Consider the following 26,731-nt stretch of genomic DNA (forward strand, 5'->3'; position numbering starts at 1 on the left):
TTGGGGACAGAGACCCTGAGGAGTAATCTCATGCCCCAAGAAATTAACAGGGGTTCTACACCACTGTGCTTTCTGAAAGGAAAGTTTTGCTCCGGCGGCCCTCAACTGTGTCAGAACATAACAGATCTCCGCTATGTGTTCCTCCACAGATGAACTTTTGATGAGGACATCATCTACATAAGCCAGGTTACCCCTCGCACCCAGGTCGGGCATGGCCTTATGTAGGAAAATGTTGAATTCATTGCCGGAGTTGAGGTATCCGAAGGGATTCCGGGTCCATGTGTACTGCTGGCCCCCAAAGGTAAAAGCCATTTTGTATTGGTCCTCCCTACTGACAGGCACGGTCCAGTATCCATTGGTCAGGTCTATTGCTGTGAATACCTGTGACCCCTGAATCTGGGCCAGCCCTTGGTCAAGGTAGGGCAGAGGCCATCGGGAAGTATGGACCTGTTTGTTGAGCTCTCTAAGGTCGGCGCAGAGTCTCCACTGGGCGTTTGGCTTCAATATTCCCAGCACCGGATTATTGAAAGTGCTGTGGACTGGACGGATTATTCCCAGGACTCAAGGTTCTTAATTATTTCAGTAAGGGACTCCATGGATGCGAGAGGCAAGCAATATTACTTCACAAACACTGGAGTCATTCCAGGGTCCGTGGGAATTGTTGTGGTATGGATGTCGGTGCGACCACAGTCATATAAGTCTACCGCAAAGAGATCTTGGAAATACAAGAAAACTTGTTTCAATTTTTGCTTCTGTTCCAGAGTCACACAGGCATCAGCTAGGTTGACTCTCTCTTCCACCATCTGCCTGAAGCCTGGACAGACTTCTGGTTTGGCTATCTCAGCGGCCTCCTCCAGCTGGGTGGAGAAGTCCCTGGTCAGAGTGCTGATTTGGACAGGAGGCTTCAGGTGGGAAAGGCAGCCCTCATGGACCTGGAAAATCACCTCATCCCTCCTGAAGTCACAAGTCACATCTTCCTTACCATAAGGGCAAGACGTGTACACCAGGAAGTTCCCCCCATGCCGGGTGAAAATCCTGTCTGGTGTTGTATTGTCCTCACTGTCACTGTCAAAACAGTCTTTGGGGATTGGTCCTAACAGTTCATTTCCTAAATCAATGGAGAAATGTCAGTCATCAATCACCATTCCAATAATGGTGCCTGCGGCTAGAGTAATACTCTTTAAGTCGCTGTTATCCACCTCTATTGGAATGGTGTCATGTTCTATGTTGACTAATGGTGTTGGGTTTGCCCCTAACCCTTGCTGTTGGAGAGAAGCATTTAGATGGATATAAGCATCAGGGTTTTTCAATTTTTGTCCTCTTTTAACTTTCACTTCCAGGGAGAATTGTCGGGTCCTTTCTGGGATGGTGACTACCTCTTTGATCTGAATTTCAACTGCATAAGGTAGCAATTGAGCTGACCTTAATGTTTTTTCTGGATCATCAAAGCCCATGGGATTATCCGCTAATCGGGACCAAGCTTTGAAGTTAATTAGGTCCAAACTAATGGAAAAGCGATTGAGAATGTCACTGCCTAAGTAAAAGGCGGCAGTGACGTCTCGCACGACCAAACAATTATGGACTATGCTCTTGTTGCCAATGGAGATTTTGAGCATACACCTGCTTGGCAGGAGATGTTTGGAATTAGGTGCTTCCAGGTCCATTTCCCATTTGTCTATCAGTTTGAATGTGGAAATGGCTGGATCTTTTGGGAGTTGGCGGAACATGGCTTCGCTGATGAAGCTCTTACCGTTGTTCACACACACTCGAGCGAGAACAGAGTCCTTCCCATCATTTAACTGAACAGGGATGAACAACTGATCTCCAATTTGCTGAATATCAGCCAGGCCCTGAGCTGATTTCACATCTTTCTGGACTATAGGAGTGGGAGTGTCTGATTGTGGATTGGTGAAGAATTTCAGAGTGTTTCCTTCCAGTGTGGAATACCACCTTAAACTGGAAGGAAGGTTGATTTTCGGAAATAGAGAGGACCCCCCATCACCAGTCTGTTGTCCTACTGCTATTACTGTCACGTCTGGAATCTGGTTGTTCTGGAAGTGAAATTCTACTTGGTCAGATTTTTGTTCAACCATGTGGCAGATGCCGTTTAAACTAACATGGTTGACACTCTGTTTTAATTTTATTGGTCGGCTAGTCTGGGTCCAGAGGACCTTTTTTACGCAATCTATTAGGGGTGACAACCTTCTCAGGAGGTCGTTCCCTAGTAAACAAGGGGTGCCCTCTGGAGTCACTACTATGACCGGGTGTTTCACCTTGTGTCGCCCAATTTTGATGTCTAAATCTGCAGTCCCCTCGACAGGAATTTCCTTCCCGTCAAAGTTCTGCAGTTGTCCAGGAAGAGAGGTGAGAGGAATACGGTAATTCTCCCCCCTTCCTGCATTTAGTTCCTCAAAGGCCCTTTTGGACAGAAGGGTAGCTTGGGATCCAGTGTCCACCAGTGCCGAAATATTACCCTGCCCCTGTAATTGTACCGGGGCATAATATCTTCGCTCCTTCTCCTCAAGGGGGCACAGATAATGAACATTTTTGGACAACTGGTGGGCTAACTTACTGGTTTTGGACATTTCAAGAGAAGAGATTTGGGCAGAATTCTGTGGAGAGCCTTGGGAATCTGAAAGAAAAAGTTGGCAGAGCCATTGTGGGTTCCCCTAGTTCCGGTTCTGGGCCGCCCCCCCTTTTTGGAGGCAGTCACCAGGATGGGTTTGAACCAGGGGATTTCGGTATTGTCGGTTCTGGGATGAGATGATGGGCGGTGGTAGCTCAGTCTCCACATCTCCCCAGTTTGAATTGACATCCCTTGGGACCCATTTTTCCTTGGGAGGAGTTCCCCCATCTCTGAAGGAGAAGACCCTTTTCCAGGATCTTCTGAGGATCCCTCTCCCTCAAATTGGAAGACCTGTACCTCCTCCACAAAGTGGGTCTGTTTGGGTCCTTTGTTTCTCCTACCCCCCCCTCTGCTCCTTGGGAGGCAGGCTTTCAGGGGCAGGAGATTTTGTTTCCGGTTCCTGGTTTTCCAGGGGCTGTTTACAAGTTGGGAAGGAAGCTTCCTCCAAGGCTTTACACCCCCCTTCCCCTTGTGCCTCCTCCCTGGGAACCGGTGGGTTATCGGGGTTCTGCCCCCGTCATTGTTCTGGAGCACCAGGTCCAGAGTTTGGGGCATTCTGCGGTGGCATGCTCATCTGAGGGTTCTGTTGAGCCCTCAGTATGTGACCCAGATCCCGTGCCATATTTTGGACCTGGCGCTCAAGTTGTGAAACCCGCTCAGGCTGATACGGGGCTCTATTTTCTCCCCTAGTCTGATCCCGGGAAGGGTAGCTATCCCTTCTCTTGTAGTACCCCTGGTTGGGAAGATTTTGGTACCACTCCATCCTTGGCCTCCCGTCTCCCGGATTAGGTTGTCTGGGCTCAGGGAATTGGGGAAAGAAGGATGGATGATTTTGGGGCTGGAAATTTGGTGGATACCTGGGGAAAAAGTTCTGCCCAGGATTTGGAGAATTTCTGCCCTCCTGTGGGAAGTTGGGAGGGAAGTTCCCTGGGTTAGGTGCTTGGCTGGATCCCCCCCCCCTTGGGCTGGAGGAGTCCACACATAACCCAGGATTGGTCGGTTTCACTTGTAGCGGGGACTTACATAGTCAGGGGAGCGGGGGACCCCATTTGTGGGACTACCTCCTCGACTCCCTGTCTGTGACTGGCCCGAGGGCCTTCTGGGCTGTGAATTATTTGGTGCAGGCAGGTTTTTAGGCCCCCCATCTCCAAAATCAAAAGCGGGGGCAACCTTTACCTCTGCCACCTTGGCAGCAGCAGGGGTGCTGTTGGTTTTGGGGTTTTTCGGTGCGTTATTTTTATTTTCGATGGGCTTCTGCACCTCATAGATCCGGGTAGCCTGTTCAATGACCCAGTCTAAAGATCTTTTCTCATGAAAATCTCTCACGAGCTGGATCATTATGTATTTGGGTAAGGCATGGAAAAACGTATTGATAAATTCTCTGCTATCCGTGCGCACCCTTCTGGTGGTCTGCGCAAAAGCACGCTTTAATTCTTGCACAAACTCTTGTGGGGCCTGATCCTCCCCACATTGCAAATTCTAGGCTACCTTGCGAGCCTCTTGAGGATTTCTGTGCACAGAAAAATGTTTCAAGATGGCCGCCCTGTATGTTGACCACCTTGAATGGTTTTGATCCTCCAGCCCTGCAAAGAAACTGGAGTATTCTGGTGAGAAGGTCCACTTTACATATTGAATACAGCTTTGGCTGTCCTTCAAATGGAAAGTCTCCAACTTTTGCTCATAGAGCTCCAAGTGTTCCCAAACAGAATACTTGGCGTTCTTATGATAAGGCGTGATGACACTCCTTATTGCCTTTATTTGTTTCAATGGGTCCTTAAGCAAGGCCCTTTTTGCCTTATTGGCCTTTTTGGTTCGGGTAACCCTGGTCCATTCATCCTCCGACTCAGAAGCGCTGCTCCCAGAGGTGCCCGTCCGATCTTCCAGGTTTTCCTGGATTCTGCGAGCCTGGGAATGGCTGGCAGAATGTGGGGACCTGGTCTCCTGTGTCCTGTGACGCTCAGAGGAGTCTTCAGACCCCTCCTTGCTGCCAGGATTTGATGGGTACCCCCCCCCCACTGACCTAACTGGGCAGAGGTTTTCAGGATGCCCTTAATGGGCCAACTCTCCTGGGGTTCCCCACTAAATTGCACTGTGCTTGGGTGCCCATACCCGGATGCCCGCCCATCCATTCCTGGGAGGTACTGGCCTATGAGCCCCATACTTCTAGCTGGATAGTAATCTGCCATCTCCGTGGCCCTGGGCTCATGTGCGCGAGGGGACATGGGGGTGGCAGAGTCCAGGGACTGGGAGAGATGAAGGCCTCTGGTGCCAGGGCTCCTGAGGTTATGCTCAGGCGTTTCCCTTTCCCAGCGCACCTAGTCTCTATCAGCCCCTGCTCCCTGTTGCAAAGCAAGAGCCTGCTCTTTCAGTTCCTCAGTTAGGGCCTTACTAGACTCTATCAGTCTCTCCTGCATCGCTACCTGTTGCTGGAGCCTATCATTGTGCTGACAGAGAGCCTCATTTTCTCTCTGTGCCTCCTGATTGGTCCTGGAGTACTGGGCCAGTCTCTGCTGCAGGAGGGTTACCTCCTGAGCTGTGTCCCTATTGGCCTGCTCCTTTCTTGCCATAGCATCCTCCACCCTCCTGGTGTGCTCTAACGAGTTCTAGTGTTCTTTTTGGAGGTCACCCAGTCCCTGGAGGGCCAGGTGATTTTCTTCCATTTTCCTTTTTAAGTGGCAGACTTCCTGGCCTAAGGTATCCCTTTCCTGACTAAGAGCCTGCATCTGTGCTGCCAGGTCGTCCCTTTGTCTTTGGAAGGCACCAGCTTTCTGGCGCTCCTGGTCAAACTCTGCCTGGGTATCCAGGTCTTTCAAAATCAGTTTATTGCTCTCTGCCTTCTCCCTATCTAGGTGGCTTTGCAGGGTGACTACCTGCTCAGCACATGCCCTATTGAAATCTAATTGTTGCTCCAGCTTTTTCTGGCTCTGCAGTAGGGAGTCCAAACCTTCTTGGTACTCCTTCTGCAAGGCCAGAAATCTGGTATCCTGGTCCGCCTTTTCCTGTTGCAGCACATCCATATCCTCCTTTATTTTAGTGATGTACTGTCTACTGTCCTTTTCTGACTCCTGGCTCCTGAGCAGCCTCTGCTCAGAAGAGTCCAGATCAGATTGGGCCTTCTCTAATGCCATCTGTTGCCTATTTGCCATATCTTGGCCTTCAGCACATTTGTCCTGCATGGCTCCCATATATAGATACAAATATGCCGATATCCTGGCAATCTTGTTATGTTCATCTTTGGCTTTAGGGGCCATATATAGTTCACTCAGGGCCACATATAGGGGACCCTGATCTCCCCATGTATCTGACCCTGCTTCAGTGACCTGTTGCACGATTGCCTGCAACCAGACCGTTTGGTCCTGATGAGTCCACTCACCTCTCACAAATAGCTTATGTAATAAGTGCTCTCTGGCTATTTTCATATCTACCAAGGTCGTCATTCTGGAATTTAAGTTCCTTCCTGACTTACAGAAGTTTGTATTTTATTTTGCAAAACAGACTGTTTCCTTAGAGCGTTCCTTTGAGGGATGCTTTCACAGTGTAAAACAATGTGGTGATCTAACCGGATATGTGTATCTGGTCAGTTGGCACACTGTATTAATATGCACAAGTGGTAAATCTAACCCAGAATATCCCGGCTCCGAGCCCCCACTTTTGTAAGCAATATTCAATCAACACTACAGCTAAGTCAATGCCTAATCTGGGATACTGAGGAAAACCCTTATTGATGTATTTTTATATCCAGTTCAGTACTCTGGATGACAACCCTTGTATAACACCCCCCTCTTAGAATCCTCCTGACCCCACTGAGCCAAGAAGTAGGTTTGTTTTGCAAATTAAAAGGTTTATTTGGACAATTCAACAATATATATCTATCACACTTTATAAATCAATTGATAACTGATATCACACTTCAGAATATGAGCAGTAGTCCGCAAGAGGTAACTTATGAATAGGAACAGAAGAATAAGGTGGGAAAGAATGCTTTATATGGTTCAAGGAAACGCAAGGTGGAATAAAATGCAGTACAGAAATAACTTGTTATGATTTTAGCAAAAGGTAATATGATCACCTTTTCTTTTGACAATTCACTCCCCGCCTATGCAATACAAGAAATGGAAGGAGAGCACACAGTCTTCAAGAATCCCAACAAATCACACTTTATAATGCAATACACAGTTCCAGTTCTCCCAGCAAGCTTAGAGAAAACAGGGATGAGTTTTAAACACAGGCGAATTCCTTTAATGTGGTTTGCAAGGAAGTGAAAAGGTGCTAAAATTGCTTTTAATTCCCTCTAGAGGTTCAGGATAGGTGATGGCTACTTTATATTAGTTCGGGCTCACGTTAACAATACTCTATGAATGATTAGCAGATTGCAAACGAATTTTAGCAAAGAGAAGCAAAAAGCTGCTGATTTCTACAGATGAAGAAATCGGGCCAAATCGCAAATCGCGGTAAATTTCCCGAGTGCGTGAATCGCGATTGCAGTAAGACTATAAGGAGTAGGAAGTCGGTTCTAGGTTTGTTGGAAAGCCTAGATTCTAAACTTAATTTTCGTTCCGAGCACAAACGGTTCCAGAGATACGGACGATTAAATAAAGGTAGTTTTTCGGATTTAAAGTAAACTCAAAATGACAGGTGACAGCTTGCAGCTGCAGAATTGACAGGTGACAGTTGTGCAGCTTTAAAAATGACAGATGACACGATTTCTAGGAGGCAGTTCTACTTAGGTTAAAATATTTTGGATTTGATTATTTTAACTAAGAGATTGGTCCTGCACAGTTCTGCTAGGTACTCACAATATAAATTGGAACTAGGCCTCGTCACGGATCTGGTCAACACGTCCGGCTGCGGTTCTGTCTGCTCGGCGGGTCAATCAGGCACCGGTTCTGCTCACAGCGATCTGGGTCAGCTCTGCTCTGCTGGTCGAGCCTCTCTGGATTCTGGATGTAACACTGCTTTCTGGGTACTGCTATATGGACATTAATTGATGAAGTGTCGGATGTTTAACATGCAGACATTTGGAGTAAGACCCTATTTTCCGCTAGCAACCCCCAGAATACACCACAGAGTCCTAACGCCTCTTAAAATGTGCATTGAAAAATCACAAGAATAATGGTATTACTTATATAATTCTGACAAGTCCGTACTATGAATTATCCATCTTTTTTTAAATTATGCCCTGGTCAAAAAGGGTTGTGGCTTCCCACATCACATGGTGGAATAACTGGTTTATCCACTTCCCCCAAACCAGCTTGTTCACAGAGGCACAGCTGCCCCCAGTTTCTCCCAAGAGGAAGCTATTTTATGACGCCCCCAATATAACATTTGCCTGAGTCAAGGAAGTTGCATTGTTCGGTCCCTTCCAGTTCCCAGGTGCTCCACCCCTGATCTAATCAGAGAGGTGTCAACTCCTTTTGGCAAGGGGTAGCAGGGTGCAGCTAGGCCTGGGAAGAGTGGCTGTTGATCCAGTTTCAACTCCTGTCGGGGGTAGTTGTCAGGCAGAATTCAGTTTCATTAAGCCAGGTTTCAGCTAAATGTCACTTTTTGTTCCCAGTTTTCTACATTCAAATCATACTGACAATTTTTACCTATACATTAAATAATTACTTCCTTCAAGTCATTTCAGAATATAGTTTTACATTGTATCCACCTCTTAGCAAGTCTTTCCTTGGTCTGGTTTTGTTTCATTTGTTCAGTTTTACACAAAAGTCTGGTGGTTTTAAAACGCCGGCTTTCTGATAGTGGTGAGTACCGGTAATGCAACCATTTTTGGGATTAAGAAAAATAATTCCCCACAGTTCTGAGTTGCTTTTTGGCAATCAGCATTGCCATTCCCAATGGTTTCAGGCTACTGTGTGTGTAGCCCAATGGTGGTTTTAGGCAGTGCCCTCCTGTGCTCACAACATAGGCAAAAATGGATGGCAGCCTATTCTTCATGATTTCCCTGTGCACTCTCTGGGGAGTTCTGGCCATCATGATGTTTTCCATGCCAGTACTGCACAGTTTTATGGTAGGGCTTGGATGCATGGGTAAAAACATCCCACAGGACATTATAGATGACACAAGAGGAAGGAGGGGGGAGCACCGGGAAGGTTTGCCTACTGCGCTTAAGCTTGTTTTCTTGAGGTGGGGGCGTATTTAGCAGCCTGTTGTATGAACCCAATGGGGCAGTGCTCAATGCCCACCACGAGAAGTTGCAGCATGGTTGAGGATTCTTACGAAGTTGGCACTGCATACATAGTTCATATGTTAAGAATTGTCACAGAGCAGATGTTACTCAGAGCATCCACCACTCTCAGAAGCACTGCTCAGTGCCCAGTACCATGCCAAGAAACACGACCACCTTTCATCATCGCACATGAAATATAAACACACTTGCCTTGATAAAGACCCCCAGGAGGTCAAAACACATCTTGGCACCTTTTGGTAGCATTAAAAAACCATTGGCACAATTTGATCTACAAGCTCTCCTCATTTTTTGAATTGTGACCTTACAAACCTAAATCAATTCATTCTTAACATATGAACTATGTATGCAGCACCAACTTCGTAAGAATCCTCAACCATTCTGCTTTATAGATGGCAGTTGCTTTGCTTCCATATTCTCATGTATTCCGCAGTGGATAGCAAACATCTTCAAGTTTCTTGGAGCAATATTGGTCATGGTGATGTTTGGATTCTGTGCGATTCGAATAATAATTGCACAGTGCAAGAAGAGAACAAAGAAAGCAATAGGAATGAAGATCATGATCAATGTCGAATCTGGGTTTGGTCTTAAGGAGTTGACAGATGAAGATATCAGAAAATACATAGAGGCCCGTATCGTAGCATCTGAAGGAATGAAGTTCCTGTATCCAAAGAATCACAACAAGTATGTGGGATGATGGGTCTATTGTAATCCGAATGGGCAGTACAACTACATGACCTAGAGTGTAGATGAACATGTCAAATCAGCCGGTCCCCTGAGGGGGGTAATGAAGATCTGGACTCCAAAGAAGCACTTCTTCAAGAGAAAATATAAAGACGTGGAGACAATTGAAGAGGTGGTCGATGACTCTACCAGGGGGGGGTAGTGGAGCAGCTGCATGCCTCTGTAGGAAATCCTGCCCCCCTACCTCCTATATGTTGAAGCCTGAGATTGTGCCATGCTTGACACCAGCTGTTGTGACCATACAACGAGTATTTGAAAGAGGTATCCATTGAGAAAACCTATCAAATGTATCCCCGAAGAGATGACAATCTGAGGGAGGAATTCCCTGAAGAATATGAAAGGAGTGAAATGGAAGCTGGTGACGTCACGAAAGATGAGCGTGGCGCCCTGAGAAAACTGGCTCAAGAAAATGTAAGGAGCTTACAGAAACTGATGATGAAGTTAAGAATCAAGTAAACTTTCATATGCAAAAAGAAGATTGCATATGTGCGAAGCACTGCAGAAAATGCAATCCATTCAATAACTGTTCAGATGCGGTAACGCAAGTAGGCTAAGTGATCATAGAAGCTGGCTATATGTATGAATAGACTGCAGGCAATGCCGCCATTGTATATGTACTGGACATCCTTGTCATGAATTTAGTGAGCCAGGACACATGGTTAGTCAAGGCTGAGTGCTTTGTTGCAGCAAGAATAAGCTGAGATTGTGGAAATGAATGGCGAGGCTGTCTGGCCTGGTGTCAAAGCTGAAGAAAGCCAAGGTCAGTTATCTATTGTCAAAGGCAGCAAATGCGAGAAGCTGATTCATCCCTTAATGTTAATGTGCAAAGAAGGAACACCAAGTGTGCCAGGCTTTATTCATGTAAGACATTGAAATGCTGCAAAATGGACCGAATCGTGGTCTCCTGTCACGTGAGCCAAGGATGGAAATAGAGTTGAGCATGGAGTCGCAGAACAACAATAGTGCATGCTCACACTCCCTTATATTCTCAGAGACAAGAATACTTTGCACGGCCAAGTTCAAAGACAATCTGCATGGTAGAAGGCATGGGTGATGAGAGATGTTGGGCTAATTGGGGGGAGGGGTCAAGTCCACCTCCTGGAACCTGGGTCTGAGCTTACATGCTGCAAAATAATCCAAATGTTCCAGACATGACACGTGCATGCCAACCAATTTTAGAAGGTGTTATAACGAAGGGCCTTATAGTTTGAAGACCAATGATATATCATGTACTTAATAGTGTTGAAGATGACATGTGTTTGAGGTAGGCATAAGTTGTCCACCTGACAGTAGATAGCCAATCACAATCCAACTCCTTATAGAAAGTATACTTAGATGTTCCCCTTGAACGTATCACAACCCCTCATAGGTTTTTCTTATATGTCTGACGTATTTTTTATATATAATGTGTTTTATTGCAAAATTCACTGAGACTTCGAACGAACGCCAATTAATGTCCGTTGTAACTCCCTGTTTCAGATCATTGTTAATAAAACAGCAACATTTGCCATCTTACTGAGTTAGTTTGATTATTTGGTGTCAGCTTTATTCTGCATCCCCATCCATTGCATGCACGGTACCCAAAGGGCCATATGCTCACTGATACTAATAGACAAAGGCCATTTGGCTCCTCCAGTGGTTGAGTTATATGATGACCCTGCTACGTTAATGGCCTTTTATGGTAACGTGGGCCGATGGTAGGCTATAATCATAGAAGGGGCATGAAGGTGATCACAATAGCAACCCAAATATCAATAGTACAAAGACACCAAAGTAAAAGAATGTCCAATCAGGGTGATATAAAATATATATATACTTCAATTAAACATTCAAGAATGCAAATAACAAAACAGAAAACACTAACAAAAACCCACCCTGTGAAACAAATACAAAAAATGCAGAAAATATATGTGATATCACTCTGGGTACTCGAGCAAAGGGGAGAACAGGCACTCAATTGCAACAATGTCACTGTTCAAAGGATATGTCTTTCAAGAAAAAGGCAGAGACAGGGGCTTAAAAGTCACTATCTACCCAAATGTGGACTAGTGGTGCAGGACCTCTTCACTGTATTGCATTCTTATCTTTGGGGGGCTCAGCAGCATTGAGCCTTTCTTCTAGAAGTTTACTGAAGTGGTGATTCAGTGGGGGGTTGGTGAGCTGGTCGACTGAGTTCAACATGCGGTGCGGTCCAAGCTGGAATGACCCGTAGCATTAAGAAACTAACTGGGAATATGCATGTGATGTCCAGGTCAGTGAAGCTCAAAAGCAGTTTAAGGCAGCAATCAAGGCCCGGGTCTGCCCCTGTACTTCTCGTCTGCTCAGAGCTTCAATCCAGGTTCTCCAGGGACAAGGTATGTCCTCCAATGCAGCTGCACCCCAAAGCCTTCTTCCAACACAACCAGAGTGCATTATTCAGAAGGAAGTGGGGGGGGGACAGGAAACAGAGCCCCACAGAAAAATGATAGAGAACTCCTTCCCCGTTCACCCTCTGTCCACGCCGGCTGCATGTAGTGTCTGGGTGACCAGGTGACGCAGGTAAGATGAAGGCAGCACAATGTAACAGGTAAGTATAAAAATAAATGTGCTTTATTCTGTTTCAGGTATCAGATTAGAAGGTAGGTGGGAGAGCAGGTAACAAGCATCCTTCTTGTATGGCTCCCATCCTGAATGCCCCAACCATCACTCATGGAACTTCAGGGAACTCTGGGTTCCATCTGTGTTCTACATTCCACTGGCACTAAAGGTGCCAGCAGGGTACTACACATACCCCTTCCTTAAAATGACAGGAAGGGCTTAGCATTCACTTAGCACCTCCTTACAGGGCCCATAGCATTCATCTATACCAAACTCACCACCAAGCAAGCTCACCACCAAATATTTCTACATTCGCAACCAACCAGAAAGCATAGCGACTCTAGCTCTGCGTAACTAACATTCACAACCCATGAGGAAAACTTTGCTCTATATTTTCGGCCCTGGCTCCCCTCAATCTAGAATCTGCCACCTTCGAGCACCACCCATCTCATAAAGAGAGCATTATGGGCAATGCTGTAGGGCCTCCCAAAGCGAAGCAGGGTAACTCCTGTTACCATCCAGCAGGCCCAGGAGAAGGCCAGCTCCCCTCCTCCAAAACTGCCTCCTCTCCGCCACTTAGACAAGAGACAGCAGTCTCGTCCATTACAAACAAAAGGAAGGGTGAGGTGAGAAAATCACCTCACCCTTCCACAAAGCAGCGGGGTGCTAGGCACCCAGAGGAAACGAAGAGGCAGGCAGGGAGAGCAATTGACATACCCCCCCTTCCTGGGGGGGACAGACAGCCCCCACAGACACACTTCAGGTCTTGCCCTGGGTCTTATAAAAAGAGCTGCACAGCTCAACAGAAACACAAACTGTCGACCCTGAACAGGGACCCAAATAGTCAGGCGTAAACATCTCTCACCTGAGCCTGTCACGCCCACGTCATGGGCCTGCCACGCCCTAGCGCATTCGCATCCAACAAATAAGTGACATCACTACACACGCAACCCTCATTTCGTCTTCGCCACAATCTTACTTACAAAACAAACTCATCAACAGAAATCCTATGGGCCTATCGCATGACCCAACATCTCCCTAGCAAACATACAAAAGCAAGGGGAAAAAACAGAAACGGAACACACGAGACAAAGATCACCTAAAAACAACCATGACTGCTAAAGGAGAAGAACTTTAAGACACAAACACAGACATGGGTTGATCACTCCCACCGTGTCATGCATTACCAGAAATAGAGAATTGCGTGCATGCGCTGTCAAAAACGGGTGTATTTCTTTACATGCACAAACATTTTAAGCCAGCACTCTGCTTACAGCACCTTCGTGCTTAAATTTTTATAAACAATTTTGCATAAAAAATCAAAGTGGCATTAAATGGCTCAAAGACACCAAACGTGGGACGGAATGGGAGGCACAAAGACCATACACCTGCCGTAAGCCTGTTCATGGCAGACCCACCAAGTATTGTTCTAATATCAAAAGGCCATGAAACAACTGTTCATGGCAGAAGAAAATGATGTATTTCGCTCACAACACATATAAAAAAAAATATCCAACCCCCACTAACAATGGCAGTAACTAGAGCCTTCAAGCATCAATTTCCAATGAACACACACTTACCAGACCTTGGAAAAATAATGGCAGCAGAGACTTAGTTGACATCTTGTTCAAAACACCATCATTCCGCATAAAAACCTAAATAAATGCACGTATTCAGTGGAGATTACCTACATTTCACAAACACGTTCCATACACCCACTAAGCATTGCTCCAAACCTACCCCTACATTTATATTTCGGTATAAACACTCTAAGGGGCTGTTTCATACAATGTTGTACACGCTGAAAAGTGACTTTGCACACTTTTCATCGCGCAAAACTCCTTGTACTGATTCATGGATCGGACTTTGCATGACTTTGCGCAACTTTGCGCGGGTCCGTCACAACATTGCGTGCACTCGAGCGCATTTATATTTCGGTATAAACACTCTAAGGGGCTGTTTCATACAATGTTGTACACGCTGAAAAGTGACTTTGCACACTTTTCATCGCGCAAAACTCCTTGTACTGATTCATGGATCGGACTTTGCATGACTTTGCGCAACTTTGCGCGGGTCCGTCACAACATTGCGTGCACTCGAGCGCTTTGTGCGACACACCATGCAAAGTGTGGGACGGGCCTGCGCAAAGAAACAAATAGGGGGCGGAACATGCATATTCCCCATTCGCCCTGCAAAATAAGGAAGAGCAAGGGATAACGTGGGGGTGTTGAGGGAGGCGCCACGCAAAGAAGTCACACACCCAGTCAAGCACAAACCTAATCGAATTCATGGATTCCAACACGCAATTTCATGTTGGGAACAACATGGTGAACACACCATGGCATGTAAACCAGAAAGAGACCCATTTTCACAATACCCACACATCTAAGGCTGTTCGGCCGCCACCCCTGTCAGGGGACCACATGTGCAAACCAGTACAAAACTAGATGGCCCAAGTGTGCTAAACCGGTCCTGTGGATTGAATGGAGCCATACAGCCAGATCTGCATTTTATGAGGCAAGGTCGCGATGGGGAGCAGCTGAGGTCTTGGTGATCTGTGAATGAATGTGCGTGTAAGAGGTCTAGTGTTAGAAGGACACGTCATGTGAGTGCATAAGGGTGCAGAGTGGGCTCTGGCACAGGTTGAACAGTATGGTGGACAGGGATACACCTGCAGGACCCTGCAGGAGACATGGGAGGAGAAGAAGGGTGATAGGAAGAAGACTTGAGAATAGTCAGCAAGGCAAGAGGTGAACATTCAGAATGCAGGGTCCAGATATCCAGAGATCGGAGTCTGAGAATGTTGTCGTAGAATGTGTTAAAGACTGCCAATGGCTCAAGGGGATTAGTGCCACACAGGCTCCTAGTCTACTCTCCTTTGTCAAAGTGCAACCAGAAAACCAATGTGCATACATGGATGTTCAAGGGGACAATAATATCAACAAACGAATGAGCAAGGTCAGGTCGATCTCTGCTGAACAGTAACCATTGCTACACCCTGAGTGGGTAACCCTTTGTGTGGGTGGTCACAGAATTCTCATGAAACTGTTCTTCTGCACAAAAGGGTTTTAATTTGAAGTGCAGCGGTGTAGTAATACACTGGTATTTTTCAAAAACATAGGACATTCACATTTGAGGACATACAAAGTGTAGTACCTAAGTACGAATGATCAAGTAGTCAATATTTGAGACATCTACTTGTACAGTTTGTTCATTCTCTATAGGTTCCTTGGGAAGGAAGCTTAGATAATTCAGTGGAATCATAGACAGGTAGGGGGCCCATAGAGTGTGGGCACAATCAAGAATTGAACAACAACATCCAGAACTTGCACAGCCCACATAGATCACGGTCCACCCTTCCCCCAGGACCGTTGAAAAGGGGCACTCTTTTTAATAACATTGTATTAAATACAGATTTGCTCTAATTTCTCTGTGCACTTGATAAATGGCATTTGTGATTCCACAGAAGACCTTTTTATCCAATTTAAGCGCACTCCACGTTGAGTGGGACCACCACTAGGTCTACTCTCACCAAATCTGTTAAGACCTACACCACCACCTCCCTAGTCACACACTAACAATGGGCTAGAGAGGAACCGCACCCTTGGGGCGCCATTTAGTAATCCTACCTCCTTATCTCCTGACAGGCGTGACCACGCCTGTTGACAAGATGACGACTGCATCTAAAGACGTGGATCCTTCCACCTCTTAATCTGAGCCACTAAGCTCCTCGGATTTGGTAAGCACCGGCATCCACCTTACATAGTATTCATAACTTCTCTCTGCTAGATCTTTTGCTGACCACGTACATCCTGACACGTTCTTTGTCTGTTTCACTCCTTCAGACCACATAGGACCCAACACTCGTAAAGACACTCCTGTCCTGATGAAGGCCTACACCATTAGAGCTCACCTAGCTCCACTCAAAATGGCCGAAACACTGTCGTGTTGACATGTATTATATGTTGTTGTTCAACTCTTGATTGTGCCCACACTCTATGGGCCCCCTACCTGTCTATGATTCCACTGAATTCTCTAAGCTTCCTTCCCAAGGAACCTATAGAGAATGAACAAACAGCACAAGTAGATGTCTCAAATATTGACTACTTGATCATTCGTACTTAGGTTCTACACTTTGTATGTCCTCAAATGTGAATGTCTTATGTTTTTGAAAAATACCAGTGTATTACTACACCACTGCACTTCAAAATAAAACTCTTTTGTGCAGAAGAACAGTTTCATGAGAATTCTGTGACCACCCACACAAGGGGTTACCCACTCAGGGTGTAGCAGTGGTTACTCTTCAGCAGAGATCGACCTGACCTTGCTCCTTCGTTTGTTGATATTATTGTACCGACCTGGGCAGAGCAAGGCAGTAACCAGGTACCCTTCCGAATACTTGTTCAAGGGGACATACACACACAAACATGTGAACAAACTCAGATCTACACTGACAGTCACCATCCAAAAATCCCATGACCTGTCAAAACTCGACATGTGCCACTGCATGCCAACATTGTGGTGCAAACTTAACCATGCATTGAGATGATTGACAGTGCACAACCTTAGATGCTGGCATAGCTGCCCTGATATGATTCCCTCATCACCTCCACCAAACACTGTTCCTCCGCATTTGTGAATAGAGGACAAGTGTACGGCAGAGGGCATGGGGACTTGGGAGATGAAAGGGTGCTGGGTGAACCTCAGAAGGAGTGCAGTCAACGGATGAGTCAGGATCCCTGCAACTACATGGGACATTGGATTTTACCACCCATAGGAGTAAATCATGCAGACTACACATATGTACCACAATGTTTTGACTGATATTCACCTGAACGTGTGATCCTGTTGCAGTCAAGTGAACTGTGGCAGTTGAAACCACTGCGCATGGCTGCAAATCCAGTTCTTCATTCATATAGTTCTCAAGAGGGCAACAGTACATCTCTCAAGCTTAAAAAGAAAAAAACAAAGATTTGTTCATCCTGGACAGGGGTCAAAAATCAAAAATGCAACCCCCCAGGACAAGGGTAAAGAAAATGAGTTTAATGTATCCATACCAAACAGGGGTGTAAAAACTGAAAAATCAGACCACCCAAGACAGGTTTATAAACAAAAATAATGTCCATCTCCTGTTTCAGAGCTTCCCTATGTGCCACTGCATCTGCCTGAAGGGTGTCCTGCAGACACTTAAGATCAGCCCGTCGGCCCTTGATGTTGGCATACCCACCCAGTTTGTGGGAGAACCTTGAGAACCGCATCTCAGCATGCAGTTTCTTCTCCAGGCTGGACAACAGTTACTGCTCATGTACCTGAGAGTCCAAATGTTGTGCATCCCAGGCAGCTGGTGTGGAGATGTTCTTGGCCATGCAATGCATTCCCTCGGCCATGCGATACATTACCCTGGAAATCTCACGCAACTTGTTGCCATGTCGGATGGCCACACGCAACATCTGCTGCTCCCACATAGTCTCTCCGGCTTGCACACATCCACCACATGTGCGGGGCCTATGGCGGTGGGATGCCAGATTCCATCCCTGTTGCATTGGGGCCCCTGTCCTTGGCTGCAGGTCTGCAACCCTCCATTGGACATCATTCCCTGAATCAAAACCCAACTCAGGTGAGGGCGATCTTACAGCCTAACCACTGCAGACGTGGGGCTTACCACAAACTGTACCCGTGAAGCCTGGCTCACCTCCTCAGACTCAACTGCCCCATCCGGCCTGCCCATTGGGACACCCTTCATATCCCTCAATGTGTCATCCACATCTGGTTCTGCTTCCTCACCTGCAGAGTCAGAAGATTCAGAAACACGACTGAGTATTGTCCACAGCACCTGTGGATATTCATGGCATATAACACCATGGCCTCCACTGGTGGACTGATGTACAACCTCCTCTTCCTCCCCCGTCTCTGCATCCGCTGGATCATCACCTGCACATAGACAGAAAACAACATGTTGAGACATGAGTAGCTTTCCAAAAATGAATATGTGCAATACAATGCTTATAGACACAAAATGGCCAGAAACACATACATCACACATCGTGACTTGGCACACTGTGAGCTGTATGTCACAGATGAATGGCATTTGATGACATGCACAGTCATGGCCGGATGTAGCAGGCAGTGCAACATGCCACGGGATGCATGTGCGAGGGTCCTACATACACCCGGATATGAGCGGCAGTGAAAGATATCATTGGAAGGATGGAGGTCTGTGCATCATCAGTGATCCCATGCACAACCCAGGCATTTTCATGTGCAATACCCGGAAGTGTGACATGCACATCTGAGGTAGCAGATTTCATGCAGGCATTTCTGTTGCCATGCCATCCCCAACCACAATTGCAACATTGGCCCGCGCCAGCTACATGACAGGTCACAGTCAAATGCCTTGCATACATGTGTGAGGAGACTGTGACATGGAACCGAAGTAGGCACGCTTGGACGGCCACTTCACTATTGACACTACATATGTGTTAAGAACTACACAGAGGGCCACATTACGACCCGTGCAGTAACATGGCGCTAGAAGCGCCATGGTTGCCTCCGGTATTTAACAGATTCCGCCATGGTGAATGGCAGAATTACCACCCCATTCCAAGGTTGGCGGGGTGGTAATTCCCCATTCACCATTGGCCCTTCCCCATTCCCATTTTTGCCCCCATAGGGCTCAATGGAAATGGGGAAGGCGGTAGTTACGGTACCGCAAATTGCGGTACCGTAATTACCTCCAAGGTCCCTTTGCGGGTCCAATCCTTAACGGCTGGTAAAACCAGCTGTTAAGGTAGGGACCCGCAAAGGGACCTCGTAATTAGGCAGTAAGGGGTTAACGGCACCGCCACCTTTTACGGCGCCGTTAACCCCTTACGGCCTGGGTCGTAATGAGGCCCAGAGACAATCATTGGCAATCCACATGTTGTTCTGTCGGGAAGAGGCCCTCATGCGTCTATGCACAGAGATTGTTGCTTATGCATGTACACCAGCCACCAGAGCAAGGTAATGGAAGACTGTGTAAATATGCACATCATTCAGTATCATTGTGTGAGTCTTGAAAGTCTCACCACTGGACAATACGCATGCAAGACACTGTGAATGTGTACGGTCACCTGTGTGTTGCATGGCATTTTCACATGTGCAATCTGCACCCTTTCATGGTCCATGGAGAGGTAGCAACCTCCTGGAGAGAAGACCTCAAGGCACACAGGGGTGGACACAGGAAAGTTCAGACCAAGACATCTGCCTCTAAATACACTGCTGGTAAATAAAACATGCATACTCATGTACCCAATAATAGAGTGAACATTGAGAACACAGGCACTGGGATGCTCTTAATACACACACCATCATTGCTGACCCCAGATATATCATCACCCTGTGTGAGATTTCACGTGGGTGTGAGCCCCCTGCGGTTTGGCTGGTGCATTTCTTGAATAGGTGATGTCACTTTACATTGTGTGATCTGCCAGCACAATTCACATGGCAGTGTCATGTGTAGTTTCAGTCAAATGACTGTCTGTAAGTGAGTAACTGACAGTCATTGACTGGTGTTTTACATGATACTGTCATTTAAAGGCAGCTGTCATCTCACACAATGTGAAGTGACACTTTACATTGTGTGTGTTGACTGTACACTATATTTTCAGTGTCCATGTGTGATCACACCACTTGATACTCCCTTGAGCTATCTCTGTGTCACTTGTACATACAATAGCACACTGGGAACGTTGACATATTGAGTTATAACGAGTGTGCCATACTGTCCACACACGTAGCCAGAGGGATCAATCACAGTAGTACCCTAAATTTGAACCTCCACTGGGCTCAACACCCTTTCCAGACTGCCACAACATGATATTCACTGGCTGCAGGCCAGCACTAAGAAGAGATGCTGATGCCAGCACTGCCAGACAAAGTATGGTCCAGCTCTTTTTGGCTCCCCTGAGGCATGCTTAATGGCGAAGAGGCAGTGGCTGGGAAATGTGGTCCCCATACGACATATCACAAGCCGAGTTTTGTTCCAAATGCTTCATCAGATCTGTATGGTCAAGCAATGTTTGCAAGTGGGACAATCATTCCCTATATTCATACCTCGTGTCCGAGTGATTCTTGTGGGGCATATGTTCCTGTATATGAACATTATCCACTAAAGGTGTGTCTGTATTGGTGACTGCGAATGCTCAGACTGAGACTCAGCCCATCCTCATCAGCAATTCTCCTGAGATAAGGAGCAACAGAGCCATCATGCCCCATTTTAATGGGTGATGTTTCTGCCATGTCATTCCATAGCCCAATCAATTCACATGTCTGGAAAAGTATGTATGTTTCATGGTTACAGACATTGCAAGGTTAGGGAAAGTATTGTGAAAAGTGATGCGAGCACCTAGCCATGTGTCTGTCATGCATTCACTGATTCCCACATACAACCTTTTCATCCCAGACTGTTGAATGTGACCTAAATCTCGATAATCATTGTTTCAATTACAAAATGCACATGCGTTACATGCAAAGCAGACATGTACACTCATTGGTGTCATTCATCCCCATATCCTTTCTCATGGCTACTCTTCAGACAGTACAATAGGATAGTAGCAGACTGTCCACCTTGGAATATTGACCCTCTATCAGAAAATACAAACTGTGTCTGGTCTAGCGGCACACCTTGCAATATACAAGCAAGGTTGTTTCAATATATAACGTCTGAAACACAGGGCAGTAGTCTGTGGGCACTCATACCCCAGCAGGCTGGTCACGCCACAGTGTGCCAGTACAGGTAGTTTTGAAATGCACTCTGACAAGGTGTTCCATAAGAGCAGGTGACTGAACAAACATGCACCTCAGCAACAACTTCTGTGTTTCATTTAATTATTGGATATTTGTAGAGCGCCTATACAACAAATGGTGTTTCAAGGCGCCAACATCATATATCATCTGTACTTGATGTACAATGCAAAGAGACTTGCTCCATTAATTTAGCAATGAATCATTGATGTGAAGGATGTTTTTTTGCGTGACATAGAGGTGTGGCGTGGGGTGATGTGTGAGAGTCACGGGGGAACATCATAGGGTCTTGCACTGAGCACAAATTTGGATAGAAAAAATCCTGCATACAAGTACTGGCACAGCTGTGAAGGTCAGCAGACAGCCATATGTACCGTGACACAAACATTGCCACACATGAAAACCACACAGCCACCTCCCAGAATGCAGGCCGTGTGACAAAAGTCTACACGGGAGCACACATGCATTGGCCATTTGATGGCTGACAACTGCAGCTAACTTTTCTGTGACACATATATGGGCAGGTCAACCATTTTTGTCTTCACATAAGATACACATAAATGCCACTCATCCGATGTGTCCAGATAGGCGTCAATGCCTGCCACACCGTGCACTTGCTCACTGATAATGAGTAAACCTGCAGCCTCTTCGACTGGAGACAGCTGCTCCTCCTCTGTTGGTCCCCTTCCAGAGGCCTGGGCAGAATCCAGGTTGTCACTCAGCTTCTGCTTGTTCCTCTGTATGTGGTCATTCCTCTGCTTCTGGAATTCTTTTGCAGTGTGCCTATCCAAACCACAGGCATTGATGAGGTGCATGACATTCTGCCACTGCCCTATTCACTGGGCATGAGTATGGGTGCTGCCCGCTGAGGGGTACATCTCAAAATGGTGATCAGTCGCATGATCTACGAGGATCTTAAGCTCCTCATCAGTGAAGTGATTCTTCCTAAGTGGACCCTTCTCATGTGCCTTATCTTGGGGGGAGACTCTTCCTTCTCTGCAGGCATACCCTCTTGGACCTAGTGGCCCTTGGTGGTGCTGGTTCGCCTCTCGCCCTCCAACCATGTCAACGTACATGATCTGGGTCACATAGGTGCTGAGGCACACCACATCCTCTTGGGTCTGGGGCACATGTATCCTCATCACATCCCCGTCTTCTCCCTTTCCCGTTTGGTGGCTTCCCACTCACTGTGCAGGCAAAATGAATGAATGAAAAGCACCCCCAAATATGTCTCACAAAAATATATGAAAAAGAGCAGTCTACGTGATGGACTACGTAAGGGAGTTGTCCAGCAAGGCTCAAAGGCACCCCAAAGCCAAACAAAATCAGTAGGCAATAAGCAGAGGCACCACAACACACAAATTGCGTATGCAATACTCGGAAAGCTTCAAAACAGGAAATAAAGTGGTTTGGCATACGTGGTGGCACCGCAAAAGACAACAAATATGTACATGATACACTGAACGCCTCTCAAAGGACACAAATACATGTGAGTATGCGCAGAGGCAATCCCCATAGAGCAAAATGTGGTACGCATTACTTGAAGGAAACAGGTCCTTGAGAAGTTCTACCCGGAACTACATCTGTGAGTGGCACCAATGTCTGAAGGCTGCTGGTCAGTAGCCATGTGGTGCAGTGCTCTACAGTGTATGTGTGTTGTACATGGTCATGCATGATTGCAAGTACACCCTTCTGTATGCAGCATGTGTGTTGCAGTGATACACAAGGGCATGCAGCCTCCTGACATTGCTTGCCATGTGTGATTGCAGACATCTGTTGATTGGACATGCGCTGGTATGTGCACTGTTGTTTGTTGGTGACTTGGACCACTTGTGCACATGCAATGTGAATTGATGGTAACACGTGCTTTATGTCATTTGGTGGACAGGTGCCCAATCAGGTGTTCACATGCCCATGTTGTGCGTAGTTCAGTCATGACTGTCTTGTGGGATCCAGCAAACAATTGGGTGTCTTGCCACTAATGTGTTCCCAGAAGGACCTCAGACCATCTATGCTTCCATGCATTCCATGGTTGGCCACCTTGCCAGGAGACTCACTGCCCAGCCCTGTGCCCCTGTGTTCTGACTCCCGGGGCAATGCAGCAGGTTACAGTTGGGTCACTTTAGCATTGTTATTATGCCATGTCATGTTTCTTACAATGTGTTTGTGGACCAATGTCTTTGTGCTGTTTTGACACGTAAATGTGCCATGACTGTGACTCATCATTGACCCTACATTTGTGTGTCAGTTTTCATGGAAATTGCATGGCCATCTGTAGGCCTGGCTTCCCCTATGATATGGCATTTGTAACGTGCCTATACACAAGTGTTTCAAGGCGCGAAAGAGACTGTTTCTGTATCCCTCTGTCGCACTATCAGCACTTGACACCTGATGTCTGCACTTACCCTTGCACATGCCACCTGCTGGCCGTTACTTTTTCTTATTGTTATTATCTATTGCAATGTACTGCACTGTCCCTTCCCCCATCCCATGCACTTGCGCGATCTGAATGACACCTGGCCTAGTAGGATCGTTGTCTGTCCTCCATTGTTCCCCCCTCCCTTGCCGGGTCACTCCTTGAAACACTTGCGTATAGGCATGTTATAAATGCCATATCATATCATATCGTAGGTGTGTGTGGCTGTTGCTGGTTGACCCATGATTACTTATTGTTACTGTTAATGTTGTATATGCCACACATGCTTTGACACTGTTGACTGATGTCAACATTCTTTGTCTGCTTTCCCCACAGTTGCTGAAGCTGGTGAAGAGGCTGTAAGGAGTGCTGGGGAACGAGGATGCAGGCACTGTCACTCCAAATCGAGGCACAGACCCCAGCCATGCACCTGTGACATTTCCTCTTCTGAGAGCGATGTGGCTGTGGGAGCACCTGGACCATCAGGTGTGGCTGCTGGGGTTAAGACCCAGGAGATGATTGTGGAGGGGGACACCTCTGAGGTGGTGAGACAGGGTGATGCCATAAGGGTCTATCCAGGGGGGAAGACTCTCTGGTGTCATCCAGGTTGATGGAGGTGGAGGTGGAGGGGTGGGACATTGCAGGCTAGCCCATGGCGTCAGGTTGTGGCGTTGTGAAGGGGGTTCATGCTGCACCCCTGGCCCAGAGACATGAAGATGTGCAGTCCACAACCTCTTGTCCCTGGGCCATGTGCTGCAGCAGTGACCACCTTACAGGATGCCTCCACCCATACTATCTTCCTATAGAGTGCTGGAGGGGTTGCCTAGCATCCCCTGAGTCTAGAAACTCATGTAACAGTCAAATCGTACCCTTTACCACTTGAAATGGCTGGTGGCAGTGGTTTAGAACAAACTACCATGATTTTTCCCGACCGCGAACAACGGTAGCTAAAAATCGGGTCAGCAATCTTTTCCAATATGGCGCCCAAAACCTAACTGTAAAAACAGACTCCGGTCAACATTTTTCACCGTTTCTTTTAGGAAATGTCCTTCTAGCGTTTGTCTCTGCGCGCCAGACCAGGTTTGGTCCCTTTGTTCATTGGCCTTTGGTGGTCTTCAGTGCTGAAGCCCTCCTCTGGCGCCTAAGTGTCTGGGGTGGACAGGATGTGAGGGAGATGCCCTTAACTCCCTGTGCTTAGTTTCCTAGGAGACCTGAATGCACTCTGGTGTGATTGGCCAGGTGGCTATACAGCAAGGACCGCCACCCCGCTGTGTGAGTGACAGCCAGGCTGGAATGAATGGGGGAAAACTGTTTAAAAGCAGGTCTCTAGGACTTGGAAAGCAGAGTCGACCACTGGAAAGAAAGAACTGAAGACGAGCTGAAGGAAGGCGACTGCTGCAACTCCTGGTCCACCGCTGAAGCCTTGCTTCAGGTCCGAATTGCCTGAAACTCCATCGACAGAGAAGCTCTTCAAGGTTAACTTCTTCCCTTGAGTTTGGTGGGAACAACCAACTCGCAAGTCACCTGGACACCGTCTCTATACTGGTCGAATTTTCTTCAGAGTGCCGTTGAAAACCAGATAGCCAGTGAGAAGGATACCAGTTTGTGGTCTTTAAGGCACTCACACCTTAAAGCATTGCTGACCCTACTCCAGGGCCCACTGCAAAATCCAAGCATTGCTGATCCTATCCCAGCCAAGCTTGTGGCCTCTTCCCTGGGCAGTGCAGGATCCTCCCGACATCCCCCTTCTTGTCCCACGAATGAATATCAGGAACAGCGAGATCTGCGGCAACTGCCAGGTACAACTGCCTCAGCTACAGCTCTTCTTCATTTAAAAGGTACTGTGGGCTACATTGACCCACTGAACAGAATTTTTCCAAAACCAAGCTGCATTTGCGCAGAAACAGCAAAATGGTTGTGCTGGCTCCTGTGAGCACCATGGCCTTAAAACTGCGTTTTGCAGCAACAAAAAGAAGGCTGCACCATCTTGCAAAGCACACATTGGGCAGGATGGAACAAGCGGACACACTGAGGGAGCGTGTCAGTGTGTTCTGACACATACAAATGGAATAAAGTGAAAAGGCAGCACTGCTTTGCTGAAAGCCCCAAATCCCCATTAAAAAGGAAACTTGTTCACCTTTAAATTAATACTGCTGACGCTATTTCCATCTGTTCTTAAACCATTGTGATTAATAAGGCTTTGCCATGCATAGTATATCTCATTGTGCTTCAGCAAAACCAGGCATGATTTCTGAATGACAGGTCCTGTCAAACCAACTCTGAGAAAAATCAACAAGGAACTCCACTTTTACCCGCACGCGAATTACACGTTCATTTTCTTTACAAAGTATCAAAGCTCAGTATTTTAAAGAAACTCCAGCTATCTGAGCCATGTCAATTTCAAGGCATCTGTGCTTCAAATAAAACTCCTGTATACAAGAAATAACTATAGCTGCAAGACAGTGTGGGTATCCAGAGGGAGATGCAAAACCGAATTTAAAAAGAAACGCCAGCTTTTCACCAGACATGTAAAATGGGCTTTGCAAACTGAAGGAGAGAAAGGCCTGTTTTAAAAGTAAACTGTTGAATAAAAGCCTGTCATTATCTAGCAACGTGAAGGGGTTTGTTGCTGGGGAAAATACACACACATGGGTTATTTTATTCAACTGGCTTGTTTAATTCAGGACCAAATATAAGAAAGTAAAACTGTTAAACTATATTGGCTGGATTTTGCAAGTTTCAGAAGGAAAATAGGTTTCTGCTTGGGGGGGGAGGATGCTACCAAAAGAAGGGCCTCTCTCGGCAGATACTAACACCCCAGTGATAATGATTAGGTTGGATAGAATCTAGTCTAGGCTGAGCCCACTAACAATGGAATTTCCAGGACAAGGAAGTGATAAGTGGGGATTGGGCAATAAACCTTCAATCAAGCTGAAAACCCCCACCTTTCTCTGGAGGAAATTACAGTTGGTGGCAGCTGAAGAAAGAGAAAACGGGTCCAGTGACAGACAAAGGACTGCCATTGGCTTCCAAAGACAATTAATGAATAAAAATGTAAATACTTTTATATCAGCAGCAAGACTTTTTAAAATGGTAAACATTTCACAGTTTAAAAGTGATTTTATGGACTTTCATTGAAGACATGGTAGAATCCACTGACCCATTGGGAATAGAAATGGCAAAGAATCAGGGATTACAAGGAAAGTAGCCATGATGCCAATGCAAATTTTTATACTTACATCCCTTACGTTAATCCACACATGTGCAGAAAGTTATGGAATTTTAGGCCGAATCGTTCATTCTCAAAATTACCAAAAAGTATTTAAAGGGCGAAACAATGTCTAATGGATTGCAGAGTTGGAGTGCTGTGCTCTACATAAAATATGTAACATGTGTATAT

At 46.4% G+C, this 26,731-nt stretch overlaps 1 protein-coding gene across 1 annotated transcript in view; it reads left to right on the plus strand.

The window, feature by feature from the left end:
- The first annotated feature begins 336 nt into the window (after window positions 1-336).
- RPL38 (ribosomal protein L38) overlaps window positions 337-26,731 on the plus strand; it is a 243,592-nt gene continuing 217,197 nt past the window's right edge. The window contains exon 1 of the mRNA XM_069655119.1: window positions 337-343. The gene's annotated coding sequence lies outside the window, so the exon portion shown is untranslated. The remainder of the gene's footprint in view (window positions 344-26,731) is intronic.

The sequence above is a fragment of the Ambystoma mexicanum genome, chromosome 3q (genome assembly GCF_040938575.1).
Source record: "Ambystoma mexicanum isolate Mex_15411 chromosome 3q, UKY_AmexF1_1, whole genome shotgun sequence".
In the NCBI taxonomy this organism is placed as follows: Eukaryota; Metazoa; Chordata; class Amphibia; order Caudata; family Ambystomatidae; genus Ambystoma; species Ambystoma mexicanum.